Source organism: Equus przewalskii, chromosome 9 (genome assembly GCF_037783145.1).
Source record: "Equus przewalskii isolate Varuska chromosome 9, EquPr2, whole genome shotgun sequence".
NCBI lineage: Eukaryota > Metazoa > Chordata > Mammalia > Perissodactyla > Equidae > Equus > Equus przewalskii.
Window position 1 is genome coordinate 351,713 of NC_091839.1, and position 16,115 is coordinate 367,827.

Below are 16,115 nucleotides of genomic sequence, written 5' to 3' on the forward strand. Positions count from 1 at the left end.
TTCTAAACATAGCTCTAGATTAAAACATTTTTAGAGAGGATGGGTCTGAGCTCGAGAATCCTCTCCCCCTGCCCTGAGTGTCTGCTTTCCTGGGAAGAGTCATGGAGATGTGCCCACATGCCAGTCCACACATCTTTTCGTGGCTCTCCAAGGGTAAGGCCTGCTGTCTGCATCATCAGGAAGGCCACCTGTGTTCCCAAACCAGGTTCATTTTTGCCTGCCACCCAGAAAGCCAAACACCCAGACGACGAGATTGCAGCAGAGAGAGGGTTTAATCATAAGGCAGCCACATGAGGAAGCGAGAGCATGAGTCTCAAATCCACTTCCCTGAAAATAGGGACTCAGGGATATTTATGAGGTCAGGGGCAAGGTGGTCTGAAATGTGGAGATAGGTGATTGGAGGTGAGGAGAGGTGAGGTAACTGCTGATCTGCTCTGCACAAGCGTAGTCAGACTCCATGCCTCTTCATAGGACGCATGCTCACAAAATGGCGGCCTTAGCATGATCTGAGGGTGGAGTTTTTAGCCTCTTGATGTCAAGAGGTGGCTTACGGGACATCTGCGCTGGCCCAGTTGATGAGTCAGTGGTCTCAACCAGCCTGAAGTGGACAAGGAGTTCTAATTCCTGAAAAACAGCCCACACACCCATTCCCATGGTGACCCAGGTGCCAGGGAGCTGTTGTTATCTGTAGGAGCCTAGTGGGAGCCAGACAGCATATTGTCTAAGCAGCACAGTTAACAATGGGTGGGTTAAACAACTAAAAGCTATAATCAGTAATTGCAAAAAGGAAAAAAAAACCTTTAGTAACCATCAAAGGCCAGCTCTCTGTTGGTTTCACTTGTGCAGAACCTGGCAGGTCCTGACAAAAGCTAAGCCGCATAGCCTCTCTTTAGCTCTAGCCTCACTTAGGCCACTTACAGTGACAGAGCCTCGGGTGACAAGGCACGTTCCAGGATCTGTCCATTCGAGTTCAGTCTCTGCCTCCTCATCAATATCTGCTGTGCCACCTGCTGGTGGCCTCCAGGAAAACACTATTGCCTGTCGTGCACCAATTTCTTTGAGGTACCAGTTTCCATAGAAAGGAGGAAAAGGGGCCTGTGTTTTGTGCTTTGCCTCCTGGGTCGCAAAGAATGGCTGCTTGTGACTCAAACCTCACAAAATCCCTCATGAAAACCATTCTCTCCTCTTCTCCCTGCAGATCCTTTCCCTCCAGATGTTGACCCTGTGGGGATGTTCTCCTCTCCCCCTCCCTGCCTCTCCCTACACCACCCCCAGTGATCTGAATGGGACATGTCTTGCTCCAGGCTTTCTTCATTCTAGGGTATCAACTGATGCAAATGATACCTGGAGGAAGCCCAGCCAACCGATTTGTTCGTACAACCAGGCTCTGCGACTCCTGTCAGGCTCTGCTGGGATTCTCTCAGCAAACATGCAGCAAGACAGGCAAGACATCCGAAATACGTCTTGATGGCATCCCTTGCATAAAGCTTTCCCTTATTTACTCAGCCAGATGTTTCTATCTTCTGAACTCCTGGAGCCCTGTGTTTAGACACTTCTTTAGGTAGATATTGTGCGTTGCCTTAAGTCATAGCTAGTTCCACATGTGTACTTGATAAACTGTGCGCTCCATGGATAGAGCTTACATAGAATGCATTAAAATGCCTGGCACATAATACTTCTGTGTGTGTTTGTCTGTACATTCATCCTGCCCCCCACATATATAAACACACACACGCACACACAAACACGTACATTTATATTATCTTCTATGATTTCACAGAGCCGCCTGCCATCTTTGCACTCAGTATATAATGGTTCCTGTTGAAAGACTTGAGTGATTTTTTTGCATAGGTGGGTATCTCGTCACTACCTGGATCTTGCCACACAAAGAATTCCCTTGACATGTGGGGAGAAGAGAGGTTGGTGGTATCTCTGCAGCATATGCTGCACCTGCAGAAAACTCCAATGTGAGGAAGGTTGGGAAAGCTTGGAATAAAAAATTTAATCAGTTCCATTCTGTGTATAATGACAGCTGCTTCTTAAGACTGCAGAAAGTGCTCATTCTCCAGGTGAGGACAGCAATTTACCTGTTCCTCTGTGGGTGGTTTGCAGATTGGTCCTCAATTCCACACAGCCTTGTCTCACTGGCGATCCTCAGCTTCTACTCACCTGAGCTCCCCAGCAGGGCCCCATAAGTCAAATAACTCTTTAAAAGAAAGGACTGGAAACAACCTACCAATTGGAAGAAAATATTTGCAAATTTTCTATCTGACAAAGGGTTAATCTCCATAATAATAAGGAACTCACACAGCTGAACAATAAGAAAGCAAACAACCTGATCAAAAAGTGGGCAGAGGAGAGGAACAGACATTTTTCCAAAGAAGATATACAGATGGCCAATAAACACATGAAAAGATGTTCAGCATCACTAATCATCAGGGAAATGCAAATCAAAATTACTCTAAGATACCACCTGTTAAAATGGCTATAATCACCGAGACTAAAAATAACAAATGTTGGAGAAGGTGTGGAGAGAAGGGAACCCTCATACACTGCTGGTGGGAATGCAAACTGGTGAAGCCACTATGGAAAACAGTATGGAGATTCCTCAAAAAACTGAAAATAGAACTACCATATGACCCAGCTATCCCACTACTGGGTATCTACCCAAACAACAAAATATTTGAAATCAGCAATCCAAAGTAACCACTATTCACCATAGCCAAGACATGGAAGCAACCTAAGTGCCCATTGACCCATGATTGGATAAAGAAGATGTGGTATATATATACAATGGAATACTACTCAGCCAGCAAAAATACAAATTCATCCCATTTGCAATAACATGGAAGGACCTAGAGGGAATTATGCTAAGCGAAATAAGCCAGTCCGAGAAGGACAAATACCAGACAATTTCATTCACATGTGGAATATAAACAAGTACTTAGATAAAGAAAACAGTTCAGTGTTTACCAGGGGAACAGGGGTGGGAGTGGGGCACAGGGAGTGAAGGGGAGCACTTACGTGGTGACAGTCAAGAAATAACGTACAACTGAAATCTCACATTGATGTAAACTATTGTGAACTCAATCAAAAAGCAAAACAAAACAAAAGAACAAAAGAAAGGACTAGGAAGTTTGAAACTCAGTGATGTAGTCTTCTCTTTGGAAAAAAAGTGGGGTCAGAGACAAGAGACACTGGATAATTTTTCTCTAACAACAGTGGTTTTTAACACCAAAAGTGGATGCTCAGGATGCTAGGCAGATAGCAATACAACATTATTTCCAAACTGGCCTCACGTAGTTTCTTGGCTGCTCCCTGGGGAAATCTGATCTGTTTATCCTGAGTACAAGTCAGAATGATTGCCTTCGCCATCACTGGGTTCAGGACAGGCATCAGCGCAGGCCTGCTTTGATTACCTGCAGGCAGGTGGCGGTCCCAACTTGAGCATACCACTCTACCCTGTTCTTGTGTCTATTGTCATTTAACAGGCTGCATGCACTGATTGGAAGCATCTAGTCCAATACCTCTTTGGGGGCTGAATTCCTCCCTGATGAGGATTCTGAGGCAGCAGACCCGAAAACTGCTATGTGTTGGAAAGGTTCATTTCCACCTAGATTAATTTGTGTTAGATAATGTTCATCTCTTGGAGTTTTGCTTTAATTGCAATTAAAGTTAGAACTATTTTTGTTTACAGCTTGAGCTCTGTTGTTCTTCCTATCAAGAGTATTTTTATTCAGGCTGCTAAAAGCCTGGGAGATCTTATTGGAAAACTCTCAATTCCTATTGGAATTATAGAATAACTATATCGTGTATTCACATGAATGTCATTCACCATTGTGCTTCCTGGGGAGGATGCCAGGTGTGTTTGAAAGGCACACTTTGATAAGTTTCTAAGAGTAGAGAAGAGATGCATCCTAAAGGGCCTGGATGTGGGCAGAGTGTTTTCATGACTCACGGGGGAGAACTGGCTGTTCTAGAGAGGGTGCAGGGACAGAAAAAGAGAAAGGGAAAGAGAGGCAGGAGAGGGCAGAAGTGATGTGCTCTGTGTTGTGAACTTTCCCCATAAATCTCCGTGGAGCCTACAAAATCATGAAATACTGTGAGTCATGGTGTTCCTCAGGGAAACCAGTGGAGAGCCTGGATTTTGAAACTCAAATACGGGGCAAATCAGAGACAGCACACATGGGTCAGGGGGTCGAGAAACGTCTGGAAAGAGAGCGGCAGCCCCTCGCACAACTCTGCGGCATGGAATCAGTTCTGGGGTTAGGTTTTCCAGGTCAACTCGACCTAGGAGGGACAAACGTCTGCATTATAGCTATAAGGTTCTTTTTAATTCTGGGTCATTATAGCTGGAGACATTGCTTCCTTCACTCACTCACTCTATCTGATTCTATTTATAAATCACCAACTATATGCCCAGATTTGAGTTGAATTCTGTGAGACAGACACTAAAATAAAGACAGTTTATGCCTCAAGAAACTTAATGTCTCATTGGGGAGGTAAGCTCATGGGAAAGTTTAAAATATTCAAAAGTCGAACCCAGCAGATTTTTATTCTAAGGCAATATATTGCTCTTTCACTTCCCCGTAGCGTAGATTTGGTTAAAACACCAATCAAACCATCTCTTCTCCTAGGCATTTTATTTTATGCATAAACTGAAAGGGCGCTGCCCACCTCTTTGCTCCTTCCCTCCATGTGTGTACTTATATGGCTTGTCTGCACGTAACTGATGTGGAGGGTGTAGCAATAGTTTCTTGACAAAAAGATAGCTAGAGACAAATTCAGAGGCTCAGGTGAACAGCTGGGCAGACTCAGTTTCTCCCCATTACTGCAACTTTCCATCTTTGTGTGTCAGGCACTGTGCTGGGCACCGAAGACACAGATGCGTTAAGGTTCATCTCTGCCCTGAAGGAGCTCAAAGTCTGAGGAAGGCTTTTAAAATTAGGACTCAATTAATTTCTACGATAGAAACCAGCACAAACTAGCTTGAGAAAAGGGGAGCTTACGAGAAGACTCTATAACAGGGTAAGGGCAGGAGTGTACCAGGACGTGGAGACAGCTGGACCTCATGGTTGAGCACTGACTGCATCCCCTTGGCATCTCTCAGCTCAGCTGCCATGTGTGTGGTCTTTCTTCCTGTCCACCTGCTCTTTGCATCCTCACACTTCTCAGCTTTGCTACCACAGAAAGATCACCTCTTTTTCTTTTATTCCACTTTGAAAAGTCTCCAGTGGAAGACCAATGATTGGCTTGGCTTAGATTGGCCAGAGATGGGGTGCAGCAAGGTACCATGTATGGGAGCCTTTGAAGATCCCCTTGGTTGGAGAGGGGATGGAGCAATTCTCTAAAATAGGAGATGTGCAGAAGTTGGGTGAGTTTCTGGATAGACAAAACAAGCTCCTTGCATATTGTTGAGTATCTATTATAAGCCATTCATTTTAGCACTGGGGATATAAAGATGAATAAAATCATAATCAGTATCTGCTAAGAGCTCAAAATGAGCCTGCATTACAATGTCCGATATAAAAACAGCATGCACAGGTGTGATGGGAGCTCATAAGAGGGGCTCTAGCCTGGCCTAGTCAGGTGAAACTGCTCTCTCTAGCAGCAAGGGAGGAAAGGAACGATGTCCCAGGCAGAGAGGGAATATCGGGCAGTGACTCTGGAGAGAGGACGCAGGGGCTGGTGGGGAGCTGTGAGAGGTGGAGAAAGCTGGGAGAGCTGAGGGTGTGGGAGGCTGGACACATCATCAGGGGCAAAGCTCCAGAGGTCGTACAGATGAAGGTCAGGAGCCTGATGTTTATCCTAGGACAAATGGAGCAAGAACTCATAGTCACATGCGGGAAGTAACGGGATGAGATTCGGATCTTAGGAAAGTCACAGAGGCTGCAGGGATGGGGAATGGTCTGGAAAGTGTGGCAGTGGGAGGAAGAGTGAGGAAGACACACTGCTGTCCAGGTAGGCAGTGGGAGCAGGAGGGCCATGGGGTGAGGTGGATGTCGGAGTGATTTCAGGAGGTGGGACTAGAGCATGCGTTGGGTTTGGGGTCCCAGGGACAGGGGAGAGTGTGGATGAAGCCACCACAAATGCTGTGGCACAAGTCCTGCCTTGTTTGAAACACAGCTCACTTGGCTGTGTCACCGTTTTTGTAGAATACCATGAATTTGTGATATATTAAAATTTAATTTCAAATAAATAAACATATGATATTGTCTGTCGACAAAAATAATCCATAACCAATCTACAAATGAAAATTTGGGTGAGTTTACTCTGAACTAAAATGTGAGGACCATGGCCCGGGGCCTTTCTTCCAGAAGGAAGAAAGGGCACTGAAGAACTGGGGTGCACAGAGTGGTTATATACCCCCAAAAAGCATGTTTTGCATAGGATTGAAATGTCCTTTTACAATAGTTGTGACACTGTTTCGTTGGCACAGCAATTGATGAAAACAGCAGGTAGGTCTGATGTCTTGGGGGACACAGCAGGGTGGCAGGTCTGTTGTCTCAAGCTGGGTGGTCACAGGTGAGCTGGGTGCTCAAAGGTGAGTGCAGCAATCAGTTCCTAGCCTAAGGAAAGATGCTTATCCCTAAGGAAATGCCAATGTGGGGGAAAGTTGCACCTTTATCTTAAGGCCATTTGTTCTTGCCGTAGGAAATGTTTAAAGCAGATATACAATGCGTGCTTGATGGCCATGTGAGGGCCTTTTGGAAAAACAAAGTCAGGCCGAATTAGGTTTACACCAAGTGGCTTCCTCATAGACTCCGGTATATCCTCTCGCTTGCCATTTCTATTTGTCATGTCTAAGTTTCACTATGGATCCAGCAGACAAGGCCAATTTTTTTCTTTTTCAATCTATAGGAGGAAAATTAAAAATTGAGAACATTTGGTTTATTAACTTAATGTTTTGACCCCAAGAGCATGGCAAGGCAGAGTTCAATGGGACAATGGTTTGAGAGTTACTGGACTCCCTAGGTGACACTGGGGGACAGAAGCAAAGTCCTTGAACATGAGGCTGGAAAAGCAATGCAAAGGTAGTAAAATGGCGCCGTGTTTAGTGACGTGTTCCCTTAACATGTTTTGCCATTTCCGTGTTCCACTTGTATTTTTTATTTATTTAATACTTTTTGCCTTAAATAGATGCACTTTTTTAACTTAAATTAATTTTGAAAGGAAATTTTAGAGTACTGCCATCGAAGGAAACCAGTTTCATTTGCCAGAAATAGAACATAACATAAAATAAGTAGAATGGAAAAAACCCGATGTTATTGCATTCTGGCTGAACTACCTGTTGTTGGAAGGCTCTGTGCCCAAGGTCTGAGAGCCGGCTTCTAACGCGTGCCTCTCAGAGAGCATGAGGAGCCTTCCTCCTGGGGTTTTGGCGGGACTGCATTTCCCAGCCTCCCCTGCAGTGGGCTGTGGTTGAGTGACTGAGTCCAGCCCGTGGAATAGGACAGAGTGAGTAGCACTTCCTGAAGGCCTGGCACACAGCCTTCTGTGTGATCCCACACATCCTTTCTCTTTGAATGAAGAGGAGCCAGCAAAGATCTCTGAGAGCCCAGGGGACAGCACAGCCATAGGGTGGAGGGAGCCTAGGTGCTGGGGTCCCCGTGAAGAAGGCAGCCCAGCACGCATTCTTGCTGAGCGAACAAGAGCTTGTAGTGTACGGCCACTGAGGTCTGGGGGTGCTTCTTACAGCGGTTAGCCTATGGAGACTAAAGCACTGGTAAAGACGTGCACATCCAAACTGAAACTTCCTCCTTGTGTAATAAAAAACAGTGAAATAAACTTTAAAAGCTAAAAATATGTTTGCTTTATAATTTAATGTCGTTTGAAGGTGGGTCTGCTGGCCTCTTGGCAGCATCTTTCACCACACCCTCTGGGAAATATCAGAGCAGGACATTTTGAACCAAGCTTCAGAATTAGGTCTTCTCTGTTATTCTCAAAACTATTTGTCCAGAGCCAAACATGCAAGAAGATTGTAACACGCTCTCATGGATAACGATGGTACACTGGAGCAGTGATGGTAATACTCTCTCATGGGTAACAATGGCTAACTGGAGTCATGATTATTATAGACTCATGGGTCACAATGGCTAACTGGATTGGTGATTGTTATGCACTCTCAATGGGTAGCAATGCCTAACTGGAATAGTGATTGTTATGTGCTCCCAAGGGTGACAATGGCTAACTGGATTGGTGATTATTATACACTCTCATGGGTTACAGTGGCTATGTGGATTGGAGATTGATATATACTCTCATGGGTAACAATGGCTAACTGGAGCAGTGATTGTTATGCACTCTCATGGATAACAATGGCTAACTGGGGTAGGGATTGTTATGCGCTCCCAAGGGTAACAATGGCTAACTCTAGTAGTGATTGTTATGCACTCTCCTGGGTAACAATGGATAACAGGGGTAGTGATTGTTTTATGCTAATATGGGTAAAAATGGTTAACATTAGTGGACATTGTGAAACACTCTGAGGGTAAAAATGGCTAATTAGAGTAGTGACTGTAATACTTTCTAAAGGGTAACAGTGGCTAAGTGCAGTAATATTTGTTCTACACTCTCATGTACAACAATGGCTAACTGGAGTCATGATTGTTATGCACTCTCATGGGTAACCATGGATAACTGGACTAGTGCTTTTTGCACTCTTATTGGTAACAATCACTAACTGTAATAGTGATTGTTAGGCACTCTCATGGGTATAAATGGCTAACTGGAGTCATGATTGTTATGCACTCAAATGGGTAACATTGTTTAACTGGAGTAGTGATTCTTAGACATTCTCAAGAGTAACAATGTCTAAATAGAATAGTGATTGTTCTGCAATCTCACCGGTAAGAATAGCTAATGTCAGAATTGATTGTCATGCACTCTCATGGGTAACAATTGCTAAGTGGATTAAGGACTGTTATACCATCTCCTGGGTTACAAAGGCTACAGGATTGGTGATTATTAGTACACTCTCATGTTTAACAATGGCTAACTGGAAGGGTGAGTATTATGCACTCACTCGGGAAACAATGTCTAACTGGAGTAGTGATTGTTATACACCCTCATGGGTAGCAATGGCTAACTGGTGTGGTGATTGTTATACATTTCCATGGGTAACAATGGTTAAAAGGAGTACTGCTTGTTATGCATTCTCATGGTTAACAATGGCTAATGGATTAGAGATTGTAATACTCTCTCATAGGTAACAATGAGTAACTGGAGTTGTGATTGTTATGCACTCTGATGGGTAACAATGGGTAACTTGAGTTGTGAATTTTATACACTCTCATGGGGAACAATATCTAACTGGAGTAATAATTGTTATACACTCTCAGGGTTAAAAAGGGTTAGCTGGTTTAGTGATTGTGAGACAATCTCATGTGTCACGATGGCTAACTGGAGTGCTGATTGCTATAAAATATCATGGGTATCAATGGTTAAAAGGAGTACAGTTTGTTATGCATTCTCATGGGTAACAATTGCTAACTGGAGTGGTGGTTGTTATACTCTTTCATGGTTAAAACTGGCTAACTCATATAGTGATTCTTATGCCCTCTCAAGTGAAACAATTGATAATGGACTAATAATTGGTATACAATCTCATGGGTAACAATGACTAACTGGATTGGTGACTGTTATACACTCATGGATAACAACGTCTAATTGGATTTGTGACTTTTATGCACTCTCATGGGTAACAATGGATAACTGGAGTAGTGACTGTTATGCACTCTCAAGGCTAACAATGACTAATTGGTGTAGAGATTGTTATGCACTCTTTGGTAAAATTGTTTAAATGGAGTAGTGATCGTTATACACACTCATTGGTAACAATTGCTAAATCAAGAAGTGATTGATATACACTCTCATGGATAACAATGGCTACCTGGATTGGTGATTGTTATACCCTCTCATGGGTAATAATGGCTAACTGGAGTAGTGATTTTTATGCACTCAAATGGGTAACATTGTTTAACTGGAGTAGTGATTCTTAGACATTCTCAAGAGTAACAATGTCTAAATAGAATAGTGATTGTTCTGCAAGCTCATGGGTAAGAAGGGCTAATGTCAGAAGTGATTGTCATGCACTCTCATGGGAAACAATGGTTAACCGGAGTAGTGATTGTTATACACCCTCATAGGTAGCAATGACTAATTGGCATGGTGATTGTTATACATTCTCATGAATAATAATGGTTAACTGGAGTAGTGATTGTAATACTCTCTCATGGGTAACAATTGGTAACTGGAGTCGTGATTGTTATGCACACTCATGGGTACCAATGGATAACTGGAGTAGTTATTGCTTTTGTCTCTCATGGTAAAAATTGGCTAACTGGAGTAGTGATTGTTATTCACTCTCATGATTAATACTGCCTAAATGGAGTAGTGATTGTTATTCACTCTCATGATTAATACTGACTAAATGGAGTAGTGATTGTTATGCACTCTGATGGGTAACAATGTCTAACTGGTGTAGAGATTGTTATGCACTCTGGTAAAGTTATTTAACTAGAGTAGTGATCATTACAGACTCTCATGAGTAGCAATCGCTAAATCGAGTAGAAATGTTCATACACTCTCATGGGTAACAATGGCTAACTGGAGTAGTGATTTTTTACGCTAATATGGGTAACAATGATTAAAATTAGTAGTGATTGTAAAACATTCTGTGGGTAAAAATGGCTAACTGGAGTAGTGATTGTAATACTCTCTCATGGGTAACAATGGCTAACAGGAGTAGTGATTGTTATGCACTCTTATGGGGACCTATGGATAACTGGAGTTGGATTGTTATGCACTCTCATGGCTAACAAAGGATAACTGGAGTAGTATTTTTTCCACTCTTATGTGTAACAGTGACTAACTATAATAGTAATTGTTATGCACTCTCACAGGTAACAATGGTTAACTGGATTGGTGATTGTTAAAGTCTCATGGGTAACAATGGCTAACTGGATGGGTGATTATTATGCACTCTTATGGGTCCCAATGTCTAAATGGAGTTGTGCATGTAATACACTCTCATGGGTAACAATGCCTAACTGGAGTAATAATTGGTATACACTCTCATGGGTAACAATGTCTAATTGTATTGGTGATTGTTATGCACTCTAATGGGTAACAATGGCTAACTTTAGTAATGATTGTAATAAACTCTCCTGAGTAACAATGGCTAACTTGAGTAGTGATTGCTATGCACACTCATGGGTAAGATTTGCTAAGTGGAGTAGTGACTTTTATCCACTCTCATGGGTTATAAGGGCTAACTGCATTGCTGATTGCTATGCACTCTCATGGGTAATAATGGCTAACTGAAGTAATGATTGTTACACACTCTCAAGGGTGACAATGAGAAACTGGACTGCTGATTGTTAACACTCTCATGGGTAACAATGCCTACTTGGATTGGTGATTATTGTGCACTCTCAGGGGTAACAATGACAAACTGGAGTAGAGATTGTTATACACTCTCATGGGTAACCATGGCTGACTGGAGTAGTGATATTTATAGTCTCCCCTGGTAGCAATGTCTAACTGGAGTAGTGTGCGTTATACTCTCTCATGGGTAGCAATGGCTAAGGTGAGCAATAATTGTTATACACTCTCCTGGGTAACAATGGCTTCCTGTAGTGGTGATTGTTATCCACTCTCATGGGTAACAGTGGCTAACTGGTGTAGTTATTGTTGTGCACTCATGTGGGTAACAATGGCTAACTGGAGTAGTGATTGCTCTGCACTCTCATGATAAACAATGGCTAACAGGATTGGTGATTATTATACACTCTAATATGTAATGATGGCTAACCAAGTAGTGATTGTTATGCAGTCTCATGGTTAACAATGTGTAACTGGATTGGTGATTTTTATGCTCTTTCATGGGTAACAATGGCTAACTGGATTGGTGATTGTTGGGCAGTCTTATGGGTAACAATGGATAACTGGATTGGTGATAGTTATACAGTCTCACGGGTAAAAATGTCTAAGTGGATTGATGATTGTTATGACCTCTTATGGGTAACATTGGGTAACTGGTATATTGATTGTTATACTCTCTCATGGGTTAAAATGGTTAACTGGAGGGGCTGGCCCCATGGCCGAGTGGTTAAGTTCACGTGCTCCGCTGCAGGTGGCCCAGTGTTTTGTTGGTTCGAATCCTGGGCGTGGACATGGCACTGCTTATCAAACCACACTGAAGCAGCGTCCCACATGCCACAACTAGAAGGACCCACAAGGAAGAATATACAACTATGTACAGGGGGCTTTCGGGAGAAAAATGAAAAAAAATAAAATCTTTAAAAAAAAAATTGGTTAACTGGAGTAGGGATTGTTATACACTCTCCTGCATAACAATGGCTAACTGGATTGGTGATTGTTATACTGTCTCATGGATAACAACGGGTAACTGGAGCATTGATTGTTATACACTCTCCTGGGTAACAATGGCTAACTGGAGTTGTTATAGTTACACACTCTCATGTGTAACAATGGTTAACTGGAGTGGTGATTGCTATACACTCTCATGGGTAACAATGGCTCACTGGATTAGTGGTTGTTTTTCACCATAATATCGTATCCTCTTTTCAGGTTGGTATTGAGAATGTATATCAAAATCTGGAGTGTGAAGATTTGAAATGTCATCAGCAGCTTCCACCTCTTTCTCAGCCACACTTTGTTCTGACTCAGATACAGCCCCACCTTGTGATCACCAGAGCTTCAGTGTCTGTGGGCAGCTTTTTAGGATGCCAAGTAGGTCGGCACATGATTAGATCTCTGGTTTAAAAAGAAAACACTGGTGATAGCAAGAAAGACGGATTGGAGGGAGTGCAGACTGGAGTCTGCGTTTACAGCAGAGCTGGATCAGATCTTCATTTCTCCTTTGTTAGTGAGATTGTCTAAATTACGTTATGAAAATGGGCAGCTCCTCTTTTGCATTTATTAGAGAGGGGATGTTTTAATTTGAACACACCCACTGCATTCAGCCTACACTCTTCCATCACAGGTGAAGTAGCTGAAGCTCATGGATCGTGGAGAGAATGTTGGAGGTTAATTAGAACTACCACAGTGTGACACACACGCTGTAAACTCTGATCAAATTGCACTTTACTAACATTTGCTTACAGAATCTACTTTCTCTGCTGAGCATCTTGAATTTAAACTGTATCCCCCCACAGTGTCCATTTCCTTGCTGCTTTGGAGGCTCCTGTCCAACTTATTTCCACTCCATTCCTTTTCTAGACCCAGAGAGAAATGCAGAGGCACCACAATTAAAACTTTCCTGCTGCGTCCTTCGCTGTCTCACGCCTAGCTCCCTCTTATCTCCAGGGTAGGACTTGTCTTGGATGCCAGCTCACATCCCATGGGAGGACATGAAGTCCCAGCCCCACCTCCTCCAGGAAGCCCAGAGGTGTCTGGTCTGAACTGACCTCTCTTCTTCTAACTGCTGCAGCACCTGCAGGACAGAATAAATCATATTCCATCTTGAGCTGCACTGAAATTGTGCCAGTGTTTACATCTATCTCATAAGAGCATAGGCTCATGCAGGTCAGGATTGTGTCTTGTATTTTATTTCAGAGAGTAACCACCTGCAAGAAAACACACATGTATCAACCGCCAACTATTTAACCCGGGCTTTCTGTATGCCACGTGAAAGGGGGCAGTGGCTTAGAAGCAGCTAACAGTACTCCATGTTATTCACAAAGAAACCCTCTCCATTGTGTGTGAGGGAGGCGGCCTTACAAATTATGCGGAAATGACCTATTTAAAAAAGAAAAGGAATTTAAACCAGAAATGATAAACAGACATACAAATTTAGCTCACAAAGTGGTGTTTTCTGAGTTTAACAAACTTAAATATTTAAAGATTTCACGTAAAAATCTAGATGTTTAGCATTTCCCCAAAATTCCTAAGCTCTGACAAACCTGGGTCCACATCGCACACAACAGCATTGTGGCAGCACGGAGCAGCAGTTGCTGACCTGGACAGAGGAGGGCATGAGCTCCACAGTTTGCCAATTTCCATTCTGCCCACAACACACAGTGACTTTAACGGCCTAGACCCAGCAGACCCGTGACTTTGCAGTCCCTAAGTCCCTTTTCTGAGGTTTTAAGATTGCCTTTTGGATGTATGCGTGTTCACATTTGCCATTTAGATGTATGCGTATATGTGTGTGTGTGTACGTGTAAATGTGTGTGTGTGTGACTGTGAGCGTGTGTTTCAAAATTTGCTTGCTGGACAATTGGAAGATAGAGTGTATGTAACCCTCATGTTACTTTAAAGGCCATCAGACGTGGGGCACCCATTTGCAACCTGAAGATTACAGTGGGGCTCACAGCCTTAGCCTTCCTACTGCTCTATTCTAGACGGACTAACTCACACTTGGGGAAATGTCCTCTGGGAGAGAAAAAGAGAGTCACGGCATGAAATGTGGGGCTTTCCAAACCAGCAGCTGATGATGAGGCTGAGAGTGGAAGAAACAAGTCCCTCCTCAGAGCCTAGGGGCGCAGAGTGAGGCTAGGATCCGGGCCCACCCTCCCTCCCCGAAAGCTTTAACTTCTGGAAAATTTTCTTTGAACAAAGGAAAATCCATATTTAAAATATAGTTTAAAATTTCCTCTACTCCACCTGTTCTAATGTTGTAATTTCAACAAGTGACTCCAACACTTTAGCACATGTTCAGCACCTCCTGGGCTGGGATGGTGGAACCCAGCACAGAGCTGGAAGTGTGGCTCAGCCACATTCACTCTGTCACTCTCATCCTTCCGGTGGGGCGCATTGAGGAGCTGACAGTGTCAACCAGCAGTAAAGTGTGCTTTTACTTCCATCTCCTTGTCTCTCTACCTTATGTTCAAAACTTTCTTTTGCATTTTTAATTTTAACGATTGTATTTTTAATTTCTAAGAACCCTCTCGTACGGATTTCTCCTTTTAAGAAGCATTCTGTTCTTGTTTTAAGGAGCTGCCTCCTCATCTGAAGGGCCTTCCATGGATGCTCTTGGGATTAGCTTTCTCCCTCTACCTTATCAGTAAACACTCTTCCATTTACTTAGTGCTCCAGAAATATACATGGAAATATCTTGTTTGCTAATGCCTTGTTCTTTCTTTCTTTTAAATTTATTTTCTATCTTTGGCGGGAGGGAGAGGAGAGAGAGAGAGAGAATGAAATGAATATAAATGTATGGATGTGCTTACTCTGTCCAAAAATCTTCTGTGGAAGGTTTTATCAGTGGAATGTTGAATGAATGAATGGAGCCCTTGGAGATCCCCTTTTTCTCCTGGGGAGAGGGTACTCAGTTTTCACCTGTTTTTCAAGGGGGATTATAACCTGTAGCAGTGTTTGGCTAGCTGTCCATCAAAATCCGTGCTTCCTTCCATAGTGTGAAGTTGCTGCGGGGGGAGCTGTTAGCCAGGGACACATTTCTCTTTCCACCCACATGTGGTCCTGTGAATGGTTCTTGGCAGTGCTATTTGGGGAGCAAGACACTTCCTCTACCCTCTAGGTCCTTCTGGCTGGTGTAAGAATTAAATTGACATGAGACAGAATAACAGGAGAAAATCAAACAAAGCTTTATACCATGTATACATGGGAGAAACCCAGGAAAATTGAGTGACTTGCCAGAACGGCCAAAGCCGCCACCTTAAATACCATCTGCAGCTAAAGACAAAGGAGGATGTTGGGGGTAGTGGTTTGGGACTTCAAGGGGGTGGAAGGCAATTTATGTGGAGATGGAAATGCAACTGGGCCAACTATGGACAATGTGACGTGAGAGACACATTTCGCATTACACTACAGTTCACTTATGGTACTAGCTCCTTCCTGGAACAGGCCTTCCATCTTAAATTCTTTTAGGCAGTTGGGGGGGAGGTCAAAGCTTCTTTCAGAGTCTTTTGTTCTTAAAAACAATTAGGTGAAAGAGACACATTTTGGGGTGGCCAATTCTGATCCCACAAGCCACACAAACAGAGGTGAGACATGTCTCATCCAGACTGAGGTTTTTAAGGAGCACATGTGCCTCATACTCTGTATCTTTCTCTTTTGGCCTATTGAATGCAGAAGACTCTGAGACTTTAGGGGACGGTAGAGCCACAAAATGGAAGAAAACTTGGTCA